This window comes from Palaemon carinicauda, chromosome 27 (genome assembly GCF_036898095.1).
Source record: "Palaemon carinicauda isolate YSFRI2023 chromosome 27, ASM3689809v2, whole genome shotgun sequence".
Classification (NCBI taxonomy): Eukaryota; Metazoa; Arthropoda; class Malacostraca; order Decapoda; family Palaemonidae; genus Palaemon; species Palaemon carinicauda.
This window is the reverse complement of record NC_090751.1, coordinates 37,560,691-37,574,403: the sequence shown is the minus strand read 5'-3', so window position 1 is coordinate 37,574,403 and position 13,713 is coordinate 37,560,691. Positions and strand designations below refer to the sequence as shown.

At 43.6% G+C, this 13,713-nt stretch overlaps 1 long non-coding RNA gene across 1 annotated transcript in view; it reads right to left on the bottom strand.

Annotated features, from left to right (window-relative positions):
- LOC137621160 (uncharacterized) overlaps positions 1-13,713 on the bottom strand; it is an 89,850-nt gene that overhangs the window by 23,689 nt on the left and 52,448 nt on the right. The gene's annotated exons all lie outside the window — the stretch shown is intronic.

The following is a 13,713-nucleotide window of genomic DNA, read 5'->3' as shown; positions in this document are numbered from 1 at the left end:
AGAGTAAAGGTTCCTTATACCTGTGAATTCCTAAAGGAGAACCAGTGGGTTTCACAGCCCAGGCTATCAAAAGGGTTGTACTCGAGCAGGAATACTCTGTGTAATAAAGTTGGTAAGTAATGGTTTCGTTGACACTGCAACTCGAAGACTTATTTCCATTGACGCTGTAATTCGAAGACCATTTATGATGATGGGTTTGCCTGGCTACATCACACTCCTTGTCAGAAGTGTGGGAAAAACTCTCTCTCCTATACTTGAGCACGGAATAGCTATGAGCAGTCTGAGCTTATCTGACTGCGAGATTGAATCCAGTTGGAGAGGTCTTTCAAGACTGTACCCCATGAGAGAGGAGGACAAAGGAGAAAAGGACAGTCATTCTTTACTTTCATCTAAGTCATATACGTAAACTCTTGCCATGTTATTGGTCCTGTGAGGAGCCAAGGTAGCTCAAACCATCTGGAGTAAATGTGTCTAGGGACCTGTGGGTCACATCCCACAGGTAGTGGGTGGTGAAGGTCGCCTGACTATTCCACACCCTTGCCTTGAAAACCTGTATCATATAGAAATTCCTCCTGAATGCTAAAGAAATGCTGATGCCTATCATGTCGTGACTTCTAACAATGGGTCTTTTGCAGAAGATGAAGAGAGCATTCAAGAAATCACTTCTCTCAGCCAGAAGATTGTATTCCTGGAAATCATCACCTTGGTTGTCCCTGTACTCACGAAGAGATACTGCAACCGAGATATTATAGTCCTCGTGCGCTCAGTGCTCTCACAGGACAGTAAAATCAGGTCATGGTCATCAGTTACATCCCTAAGTCTCATAACTTCTAACTATACAAACCTTAGCTTTCTATTATGTGTATTACTTTCGGCATAGCTGAAATGACGAGCCATTAAAGTTTAGCGAGGGTTAACTACCCATCCCGCTAGTTAGCAGGGGGGTAGGGGAGGGTAGCTTGCTACCGCTCCCCATCACACACCTGGGATTGAACTCACTTAGTCTGGAGGTAGGACTTCAAGGGGGATAGGGCTGGTGGGCAAGTTTGTATCAATAGCTAAGGTTTGTAGTTAGGAAAAATACAAATTATCTACGAAATTGTCATTTGTTCCGTAACTGGAATACAAACCACAGTATTTATTAGGGGTGACTCATCCATTAGGAAGGGTGGACGTCCCTGCCAATCTGGCTTTTAGCTTTACCCGGGGGCTCCTTATCTGAGTGTGTCAGTACTCAAAAATAAGGAGTCCCTACACCTCACTAAAACCTTGCTACGCAAGGTCTGCAGCCTACGCAAGCTGTGTGTTAAGGTATGTAGAAGTGTGACCGTCCAGGTAAAGTTATTCAGTGTCTTTAGAAGGAAAAACTGTGTAACCAAGACTTTCCCAATACCACCTCGTCAGGGTATCGGGACACAACAGTATTAGTCTTAATACTAAGTACACAAGGGAGCATGGTTTACTTGCAGTGGTTTGAGGTCAGCTGTGCAGAGAAGCCAGGATGCTGCTTTCCCCAAGAGAGGGGAGGATGAAGAAAAGAATAAGAGCCAGTCAAACCTTTTCATTAATGCAGACTAAAACCGGGTAACAAAGCCCTCAACCTTCTGCTACTTGTCCAATAAGGAGCTTAGGTCGTAAACCAGCTGTTGTGCAGCTACCACAGGACCGATAGAGAATATATAGTCTCTCCTGTGGGTCACATCTTGCAGGTAGTGGGATGTGAATGTGGTCTGACGATTCCACAACCCAGCTTGAAGAACTTGCATCACTAAGAGGTTGCTCTTGAATGCAAGGGACGTAGCTATGCCTCTGCATCATGAGCTCTGGGCAACGTGAAGGAGGAGGGTCTGGATTCAATGCATGATCTATGACCTTGTGAATCCATGCTGTGATGGTGTTCTTGGTGACCCCCCTCTATGGTCCTTCCTGTGCTGACGAATAGTGCAGGCACACAAGGACGGGCTGCGGCTGTTCACTTAAGGTACAGCCTCAAACTCCACACTGGCAAAATAAGAGATGGTCTGGGTCATCTGTTACAGAACGGAGACTAGAAATCCGGAAGGAGTCGAATTGTGGATCCGCTACTCCCGGGTTCTGAGTCTTAACAATAAACTCAGTGACGAAGTTGAACGTTACCTCTCCCCATCCCCTTGAATGGGCGATGTTGTATGAGAGACCATGAAGTTCACCGATTCGTTTGGCCGAAGCCACAACTAGCAGGAACATTGTCTTTCAAGTTAGGTGGCAATCTGTTGCCTGGCATAATGGTTCATAGGGAGGTCTCTTAAGAGACCTGAGAACTCAAACCACGTTCCATGGGGGAGGTCTCACTTCAGACTGAGGACAGGTAAGTTCATAACTCCGTATGAGTAAGGAAAGTTCTAGCGATGAAGAAATGTCCATTCCTTTCAGTCTAAAGGCGAGGCTTAAGGCTGAGCGATGGCCTTTTACTGCCGAGACTAACAGGCGCATTTCTTCACGCAAATACAAGAGGAACTCCGCTATTTCTGGAATAGTGGCATCGAGAGGAGAGATACCCCTTCCACAATACTAACCACAGAATACTTTCCACTTTGCCTGGTAGACTGCTGCTGATGACTTTCACAGGTGTCCAGACATCCTAATCGCAACTTGTTGCGAAAATCCTGTCTGAGAGAGGAGATGCTGGATAGTCTCCAGCCGTGAAGTCGTAGAGAAGCTACGGCTTTGTGGAATATGTTGGCATGTGGTTGTTTGAGCAGATTGTGTCGTGGAGGGAGTTCTCTTGGGGGATCCGTAAAGAGTTGCAGAAGGTCCAGAAACCAATCTGGGTGATGCAATAGCGAAGCTATGAGGGTCATTTAAAGATTGACCGATGTTCTGGCCATGTTGAGTACCCTCCTCATCAGACAGAACAGGGAAAAGGCGAAAACGTCAATGTTGTCCCACCATTGTTGCGAAGAGGTCCACTGTCGGAGAACCCCACAAAGTCAGGATTTTGTTGGCTACTAGATGATCCAAAGACTACTCGGTACTCACTACCTGAGATGCTCTACTCAGCTTGTCGGCGAGCACAATCCTTTTACCCGGAATGCAGCGTGCCAATAGTGGTATAGAGTGGATCTCGGGCCATCTCAGTATCTCTACTGCTAGATGGGATAGGTGCTGCGAAAAAGTACCTCCTTGCTTGTTGATGTAAGCCACTACTGTACTAAGGTGTTGTCGCTCATCACCACCACTGAGTGGCCCACCAGGAATTATTGGAACTCTTGAAGGGCCAGAAAAATGGCCTTCATCTCTAGAAGATTTAAGAGGAGGTACTCTTCTGACTGACCAGAGGCCTGAGGTCATGTGGTGCAGCACGTGGGCCCCCACCCTTTTTTTTTGAAGCGTCTGATTACAGCATCAAATCCAGGGGGGAGAACAAGAAGATCCACTCCCTTTCGTAGATTCTCGTCTGCCACCCACCACTTGAGGTCCGTCAGTTCCACTGATCCCACGGGGATCCGGATGTCCGGGGAATTGGGAGTCTGATTCCACTGGGACTTGAGTCTCCACTGGAGGGATCTCATCCCGAGGCGACCATTGGGAACTAGACGGAACAGTGATGAAAGGTGACCGAGAAGACGTAACCACGTTTAGGCTGGAAGTTCTCGTCTGAGAAAAGGTCTTGCGACTTTTCTCAGCCTTGTTATCCTGTCGTCTGATGGGAGGGCTTTGTGGAGATTGGTGTCTATAATCATGCCTACGTAAACCAGTCTCTGAGTAGAATGCAGTGATGACTTCTCAAGATTTACGATGATCCCCAGATCTTGGCAGTCTCAGAACTTTGTCTTTGTGTTAAAGAAGGATTGACACCAAGTCTGCTAGGATTAGCCAGTCGTCCAGATAGCGGAGGAGACGGATGCCAATCCTGTGTGCCCAAGATGACACTTGGGCAAACACTCTGATGAAAACTTGAGGTGGTGTGGAAAGACCGAAGCACAGCACCTTGAACTGGTACATACTGTTGTCTAGGCTGAATCTTAAGAACTTCCTTGAAGTACTGGGATCTGGAAATACGTGTCCTTTAGGTCCTAAGGTCTTATAGCTAGTCTGACCGTGTCTGCCGTCTGCTGAACGGAGTTTGTTTGACAAACTTGTTCAGGGCTGAGAGATCGATGACTATTCTCCAGCCTCCAGACACCTTTCTTACAAGAAAGAGTCAACTGAAGAAGCCTGGGGACCCATCGAGGACCTCTTGGAGAGCGCCCTTCTTCAACAGGGTCTGGACTTCTGCCCAAAAGCCTGTCCCCTTGCCGATCCCATGGCAAGGGAGTCTATTATCACTGGATTCCTGGTCAGGGGAGGGAGAGATGTTATGAACAGGACGCGATATCCTAGACGAATCACAGAGATTGTCCAGGGACGCGATATCCTAGACGAATCACGAAGATTTGTCCAGGGATCGGCCCCAAGTTGCTTCCACCTGTCTGAGTAACTTTGTAGGTATCCCCCCACTGGTGGAGATGCAGGAGTGCCTATCCTAGTGTTTGCGACCTCGGCTGCTCTCTCTAGGATTTTTTCCTCCCCTGGAGGACTTTTTGCCCGTCTTGTCCTTGACAGGAAAGGGCTTATTGGAAATGACTGTCTTTGCTGCTGATTTCGTCGTTGTGGTCTTGGTTGGATGGGACTGCTGATTGATTGATTGATTTAAAGTTTTCAGGCATCCTGACATCTGAGGTCATTGACGCCGGTAACATTTAATTTATGTATACAAAAATAAAAGATAAAATGAAATAAAAAATAAAAGAGTATTCAATTAAAATCATAAAAGTTGAATGTAATAAAAGTTAAATATTTTTCAGAAGACCTGCTTCTGAAAGAAATCTAAAAATGCCACTTGCATGGTAGGACACATCATTTCCAAGAATCTTGGCAAGGATGAACCTGCCACCCTCACCTCGAGCCTCAAACAAATATCTATTCCGCAAGTTGTTATAATTGGGGCATTCGGTCAACAAATGCCTTACTGTTAGAGGTACTAAGCAGTCATCACAATACGGTTGGTGTTGGCCCTTCAGCAGAAACTCGTGTGTCAACCGAGTGTGACCAATACGGAGACGACAAAGAGACGTCTCCCATTTTCGGGGCATCATATTATACCTCCAAGGAGATATGTCATTTGTTATCTCTCGCATTTTATTGCCATCTTGACTATCCCATTGCTGTTGCCATTTATCGCAAACCAAGTTCTTGATGACAGGTAAGAAATCATTACAGGCAATGGGATACCTTCTTGGCAGCAACTCGGATGCAGCCTCCTTAGCCAGTGAATCTGCCTTCTCATTCCCAGACACACCTACATGTGCTGGAACCCAACAAAATTGAACTGTTATACCTCTCCGTCCAATAATGAGAAGCCATTCTAAAATCTTTAAAACTAGAGGGTTATTAGAATTAAAAACTTCCATAGCTTGAAGGACACTCCTTGCATCACTAAAAATTGTAAAATTACCCTCCTTCTCCAATGCTATTTTCTCAATAGCGGTTAATATGCCATACAGTTCGGCAGTAAATATGGAAGCGGTCAGAGGAAGTGCACCTCTACAATTAAAACCATTACTATGTACTCCAAATCCAACGCCAGCATCAGATTTGGAGCCATCAGTATAGATAAAAGTTGATCCTCTATGTTCTTTAACATGTTCATTAAAAAGAGACCTGGCTTCTAGGTCTGACATATTCTTCTTATCTCCAATAAAATATTTACAAAAAGATATCTCTGGTAACTTCCATGGAGGCGTTGATGATACCTTGAATGGAAGTACCTTATTTCTAATTATATCCAGACTATTTAATAATCGTTTCACCCGAAAGCCATAGGGTTGAGGAGATTTTGGGTGCAACTCAAAGTATGATGCGTGTCTTACAAGGCTTGCAGTCTGAAAGGCTAGAGAGTTAGGGAGTTTTTGCAATCTAAACCAATACCGAAGAACGGAAGACATTCGGTAAAGGTCTAGAGGTAACTCTCCAGCATCAACAAGGAGACTTGGGATAGGCGAGGTTTTAAAAGCTCCAGTAGACAATCTAATACCTGCATGATGTAACGAGTCTAATATTTTTAACCGGCTTGAGGTGGCTGAAGAATATACCTCACAACCATAACTAATTTTGGAAAAAATCAAGGCCTTGTATAATTTTAAAATAGTACTGCGGTCTGCCCCCCATGATGTATGGGATAATACTTTTAAGATATTCAGAGCTTCAACACATTTAGCTTTTAATACTTTTAAGTGAGAAACCCATGTAAGCCTACAATCAAATATCAAACCTAAAAATTTAGCTTCTCTTGCACATGGTATCCGTTGACTTTTAATGTATATATCCGGGTCTAGATGTACTCCCCGGATACGACAAAAATGGACAATGGTAGTTTTACTTGTCGAGAACTTAAATCCATTCATGTCAGCCCACTGGATAATTTTATCAATAGAGAGTTGGATTTTTCTCTCAACCATTGCCATTTTAGTGCCAGCAAATGATATTGAGAGATCATCCACAAATAATGTTGAGAGAACATCCTGGGGAATGGCTGAGGATATCCCATTAATTGCTAGTGCAAAAAGGGTTACACTCAGCACACTACCCTGAGGAACTCCTTCTTCCTGGCACTTACTCTCTGATAGAGTTTCCCCCACTCTCACTTGAAAAACTCTACGTGAAAGAAATGCCTGAATAAATAGTGGCAGCTCTCCTCTCAATCCCAATTCATGAATGGTTTTAAGAATACCATATCTCCATGTGGTATCATATGCCTTTTCAAGGTCAAAAAATACTGTAACATGGTGCTGTTTGGAAGCAAAGGCTTCACAAATAGAAGACTCTAGTCGTATCAACACATCAGTCGTTGAGTGCATTTTTCGGAATCCACATTGAATCGGTGATAAAATACCTTTCTTTTCAAGGTACCACACCAGCCTTGCATTGACCATCTTCTCCATGATTTTACATAAACAAGATGTCAATGCAATTGGACGATAGTTTGCTGCTAAAAACTTGTCTTTCCCGGGTTTTAAAAAGGCTAAAATAATGGCTAGTTCCCAAACACTTGGGTAACTATGATCATGCCATATTCTATTAATAATACTTAAAATAAATAGCTTTGTATTAAAATGTACATGTTTAATCATTGCATATGGAATTCCATCGGGTCCAGGGGCTGTATCATTGCAATGAGCAAGTGCGGAATCAAATTCTCTTTCAGTGAAAGGAGAATTATACGACTCTTCCCTTCTTGTTGCAAAATTTAAAATTTTCTTTTCTTCAGTGCTCCTATACTGGTGACCAGGGGCTCCTTCACACTTGCTGGATACATTTGAAAAATGATTAGCCAGGGCATTGCTAACATCATTTGCTTCGGTTACATACTGGCCATTCACCTTCAACACTGGTGGTGAGTTGGGGGTGAATTTGCCAGCTATCTTTTTTACTTTCCTCCACACAGCAGATGGTGGTGTCCTACTGTTAATGGAGGAAACAAAAGACATCCATGACTGGCGCCTTGCTTCTTTCATGGCACGACGGAACTGTGCTCTACATTTCTTGTACATAATTAAATTCTCATCAGTTCTGCGTCTACGCAATCGTGTTAGAGATCTTCTTGTGGCTCTGTGGAGGGCAGTTAGTTCTGAAGACCACCACGGGACGGGTCGTCGTTTGAATAACCCTGTTGTTTTGGGAATTGAATTGACTCCTGCTGTATGGAGAGTTCCATTCAGTAAGTCTATGGCATCATCGATATTTTCAACTTGTCCTGCATCCCCCTCAATTTCGCTTAGTTCACGAAATTTATCCCAGTCCGCCTTGTCAAGATTCCATTGTGGCGATCCCTGTAAAGGTGGACCATTGTTGGTGTTTATAATGATTGGTGCGTGATCACTAGTATGCCAATCATCTAATGTTCTCCAATCAAAGTCGAGAAGGCAATTAGAGCTTACGATTGATAGGTCAATACATGACAAGGTACCTGTCTGGACATGAAAGTGTGTGGGCTCTCCTGTATTAAGGAGTCCCACATCTTCATTTTCCACAATTGATGATATGATATTTCCCCTCGTGTTTGCTAAAACATCACCCCACAAAGGGTGTCTACCATTCAAATCTCCAAGTAAAAGGAAAGGTTGAGGGAGTTGTTGAATCACCTCCACTAAGTTGTCATACAAAATGTTATCATTTGGAGGCAAGTACAGAGAACAAATTGTATATTTTCGCCCTATGTCGATCTGTACAACCACTGCCTGCAGAGGTGTACGAATAGACAGAGAAACTTGGGGAACATCTCGACGAACGTATACGAGACTTCCGCCATGGCTCCCCACTTGGTGATCATATGGTGTCCTATAACTAATGTATTCGCGAGGGCAAGGGGTATTATGATCAAGTTTGCTCTCCTGTAGACAAATAATTATGGGGGAATGCTCATGAATAAGGAGCTTAAGTTCTTCATATTTGGCCCTTAAACCCTGACAATTCCATTGCAAAATGGAGGAAAAAACTATGGTTTATAATTTGGTAGACCCCTTGGATGGAGTCTTCCCATTAGCAGTGTTTGATCTAACACTATTTTTTGGTGGTTTTATTAAAGAGGGTCTTGATAGATTGGGTTTAGAATTTATGATTTTCTTTTTGTCTTTTTGATCTGATTGTTGAGGAGGTTGGTGGACCTCCACTTGAATTTCCGATTTATTTAAATTGACTTCCAGATCAGAAATATCAACTGACAAATCATCATACTTATTTGACGTCGTAATTTTGATATTTCTTATGGAGGGGGGCGAGAGAGATGGAGGTCTCTCTCTTTTCCGATTAGTAGGTTTTGAGCTACCAGGTTTTTGCACCTTCCCCAATACAGGTGCACCTGGTAACTTGGTGTCAGGTGGCATCTCCATCAAATCAGGCAAGGACATGGCCTGGGAGAGGTTAGTACTATTGCTGGTAATGGGGGACGAAGGCTGTACAGAAATGGGCAATGACCCATTTTTAATACGCTGTGGCAAAGCCTCAGAAGGCGATATGATTACCTTGTCATGCAGTACTTTATTATCAGAGGTTGTATTTCTTTTCTTAGGATTACTGGCAGTGCTAGGTGGGGTTGCTGTCTCCTGTGGTAAATTTACCTTTGATTTTAAGGCCTTTGCATAGCTGGTTGATTTATTCAACAATCTTTTTGCATGTCCCACACTTATGTGTTCTAAACTTGATTTGTTTAGGGCAGCTTCCTCCAACTTATACAGTTCGCATCTCCTATCAGTTGATTTATGATTCAAATTGCAATTTGAACACCTGGCCTCAAGTGTACATTCTCCATGATAAGTTTTGGAGCAAATACCACACAATTTTCCATTTTTACAAACTTTGGATGGGTGTCCAAATTTAAAACAATTAAAACATTGCAGGGGCTTTTGTTTGAAAGGCCGAACTTTAATCCTTTCATTTTCAATAAAAATATGGAAAGGTACATCAGCATCCTGGAAAGTGAGTATAATCATTGAAGTTCCAGGAATCTTATGCACTTTCCATACATTTAATGGACACATAGAAAGTATCTCCTCCTCTGTAAATTCGTATAGGTCCTTATTAAAGACCACTCCCCTTCCATAACTAAAATTAAGATGAGGTTTCATTTCCAATGTAATTTCATCACTGCCTGTCTGTAAGTTAGACAGTATTGCAGACTGAGTCGAAGATTTGGCATGGATGAGATAACTGTTCTTCCCAAAACGAGATATATCTCCAGGTGCTATGGTTCCTACTTTTTTTTGGATAAACTTACATATCTTAAAATAATTCCCTATTATCCCTTTAGGTTCAGCTAAGAGCCACATTGGTGGTTTGGGTTTTCTCTGTGAAGGCATGGGTACATTTCTATCTTTTTCAAACCAATCAGCAGGTTTGTACACATCCAATTCCTTTGGGACCTTATCACAAAGAGCTCCCATGATGTTCAATTCGTTAATTTTGATACTACTAATATTACTTATGGCATTAAACGCCTCATCGTGACTTTCAAAAGATATCCAAGAGTCCCATTTTTCATCTCCAAGTCTCATCCTTATTTCCTTTATCAATCCATAGCACTCAAATGCTCTATATATATCATAATTTGTCTCTAATGGGATTTGGGAAACATGAAGGAATCGTAGTTTCCCTGTGTTACCCAAATTGCTAGATTTTTTAACATCAGTAGAGTGGTCCTTTTTAGTTCGAAGGTCGTCAACAGAGTTTTCCTTAATTACAGTAGCAGAAGTCGTCAACAGTGCCGGGGGGGAGTCAGCAAATCCAGGGGATGGGGAGTCAGTATTTGAAGGGTCCATATTTAAGGATGGGATTTTCAGGTTTTTTGTTGTTTTGTTGGGGTACCTGCTTGAGAATTATAAGAAAGTATCATACGTTGGAAACGAAATTTGCATTCTCCACTATCGGCACAATGAGAGTATATTTCCCCGATGGTCCACTCCATACCCTACCCGAAGGATAGCATCAAAACAGATATAGAGGCACAGGTGTAAGCTAAACCCGCCTGTTAGGACTGAGACCAAAGTAATATGGAATCATCCTCCCCATATCTGTAATGATGGGCTTCCGGCCAAAAGCCAAGAGTCCCACCTCAAGGATTGGATCCCCCTGGATTCCGATGACCCAACCCTTGAGAGTAGTTCCGCCAAAAAGGTCCAAACCATCTTTGGGATGGCTGAGATCATCCAATACTCTCATATATAGCTTTGAATGCGAATACCTCCCAACCGTGATCCCTTCTCCCATTCATCTAAGCAGGCAGTAATAACGAATGTGGAAATATCCACGCCATTTAAATAAAATAGAAAAAAAAATAGATAAATAAATAAATGAACAAATACAATAAATATATATATATATATGCATACATCTACATATATATATAACTAAGAAAAATAATAATCATAGAGATAGGACAGCAAGATGAAAGAAAGTTGATAAAATTAAGAGAAGGTCGAAGTAATATTAAGCAGAAGAAAAAGATGAAAGAGAGAAATTTAGATTCGAACTGGGGGAGCAATTTCCCGAAGTTCGAGAGCCCTCTTGCCCGTCACCAAGATTCAGCACGGGAATGAAATGCTGTGCTGAAGCTCAATGACTTCATCAAGGCATTCTCTCATTAAGAGGGTGGGACTGCTGAGGTGCTGGAGGTTTATAGGGCTTGGATGTTAAAGCCCTATGGAGGAGGGAGTCCTGATGAGATTTCTTCCACCTCTCAGCAGCAAGTTCCACGTCGTTAGGCTCAAACAGGTGGGCTCCCTCTAGAGAGGAATGTCTGAGCCAAGTAATCTCAACGTTGGAGACCTGTTGGTGGAATCTCTCAGACACCGCATCTTGACGTTTCAAGATGGTGTTTGCCCACAAGTTCGAAACTTGGTGGGCAAGAAACTCGATCATGCGAGTGCCTGAGAGAAGGAAGGTCTCCATTGCCTTCCTGGTACGCTCCTTGGAGAAATCCTCGGTTCGTACCAGGATTCTCTAGGTCCCTAACCAGATATCCAGCCACGGAGTAGCCTGCATCGCAAACTTTGTGACCTTTTCCTGGTTAAGGACTTCGGCTGCCGAGAAAGAGACCTGCCAACTGGAGTCTCTCTCAAGAGAGATCCCCTTGGTTAGCTCTTCTAGAGAGTGGTGAAAAGGAAGAGCTGGACTGGGCTCCTCCAGGATCTCAAAGTACCTCCTCTGTTGTACACAAGGTGGTGTATGGGGGGGGAGGTAGCAAGTTAACCCTCGCTAAACTTTAATGGTTCGTCATTTCTGCTACGCCGAAAGTAACACCCCTAATAAATAGCGTGGTTTGTATTCCAGTTACGGAACAACTCCTAATAAGCATATAAATTTCTTTTGAAGAAATATCTACTGTCTTTGGTCTAGACTTGGGTCAAGGATGAGCAATGATCTTTTAATAATGAGACGGAGCAGAGTTTTTCCTTGTGGAGGTAGTACAAAAAGTCAGCAATCGGGGCAGAGGCTCCAATAGGCGAGATAACCTCCTCACAACGCCAACCACAGAAGATAGCCCATTTGGCCTGGTAGACAGCTGCCAAGAATGTGCAGAGGTATACAGACATCTGCGGTACTGTCTCACAGAAAAGCCTCTCAGATAACTTCCACATGAAAAAGGAAGGGATCCCGATGCATTATACAAAATCCTGGCATGAGGTCAACATAGAAAGTTGGGGAGAGCTAGGAATTTTCTCATAGTCTTTAAGGAGAGAAGAAGTCTGGGTACCACTCCATGTGTGGCTAATTTGGAGCTATCAATGTCAACAATAAGTTGGGAGTGTCTCTTATCGTACTTGATTCAGGATTCTTCGTAGTAAGCAGAACGGCGGAAAAGTGTATGCGTCAAGGCCTCCTATGGGTGCTAGAACGCATCCTTGAATGCTGCTTATTGGTCTGAAATGGGAGAGCAGTAGACTGAGTTTCTTGTTTAGTGATATCATGAAGAAGTCCACCATGCAAGAATCCCACAAGTCAGGATCTCAGTCGCTATCAGATGACACAAAGACCACTCCAAACAAAATACCTGGGTCTTCCTACTCAATTTGTCAGCCACCATGTTCCTTTTGCTTGGGATAAAAGTGTAATCACATTGTCTTCTGCCCACTCGAGTCATTACCGCTAGTTGACATAGCTGAAGAAAAATATAGTACAGTAGTATTTTACCTCCTTGTTTGTTGATGTAGGACACCACGGTGGTGTTGTCACTCATCAGCACCACTAAATGTCCTGTTAGAAGGCAAAACTATTAGAGAGCTAAGGAGGTTACTCCTATCTCCAAAATTTTGATGGGATCCCGGTGATCTTCCTACATCTAGGAGCCAGACATCACGTGTTGGCCTAGTTAGGCCTCCCCTCCCTCTCTGGATGCGTTCGAGAAGACAAGGAACTCCGCGTGAGGCAGCGAAAGCGTCCCTCCTCGTAGAAGGTTTTCTTCCACCAGCCATCATCCGTGATCTCTAGGATTCTTCTATCCTTACAGGGAAGAATGAGTCAGTGAGATGTTGTGCCCAGGCTGATGAGCCCCTACTGTAGGGATCATAGGAGTGATCTTCCTTCTGGCACCAGATTCTCCAGAGACGTTAAGTGTCCCAGGAGTTTCTGCCACTGATGAGCTGCCGCCTTCAAGCGTGAAAATCTTTCTCAGGCAGGGGAAAACTCTCCCTAGGACGGGGTCAATGTTCATCCCTAGATGGACTAACCTCTGTGTAGGTGATAGGACGGACTACTCCCAATTAATCGGGACCCCCAGGTCTCTACAACATGAGAGAATCTTGTCTCCGAAGAGAAGCTCTTCCTTTCGACTGTCAGAATTAACCAATCATCCAGGTATCAGAGCAGGTGGATCCCATTGGTGTGCACCCACAAGGAGATTAGCTCTGAAGACCATCACGAAAACCTGTGAGCCTCCACAATTAGCTACAGGCATTCCCTAATGCTGGTGGAATTAGGTAACACCCTCCCTAGTGAGGGGAAAGGCTGTGCAGAGGGAGTCTTGAGGATAGACTGTTGTAGGCAAGCTCCTCCAATCTGCGTAGGTCTTCAGGCTGGTTAGGTAGAAGGCTTTCCTTGTTTTGACTTCGGGGTTGGTGAAAGGACACCGCCCTTTGTAACATGGAGTCCTGCATAGTCTTCCTCCCTTTATTGACTGTTGTCCCTATTTCTGCTGGTGGA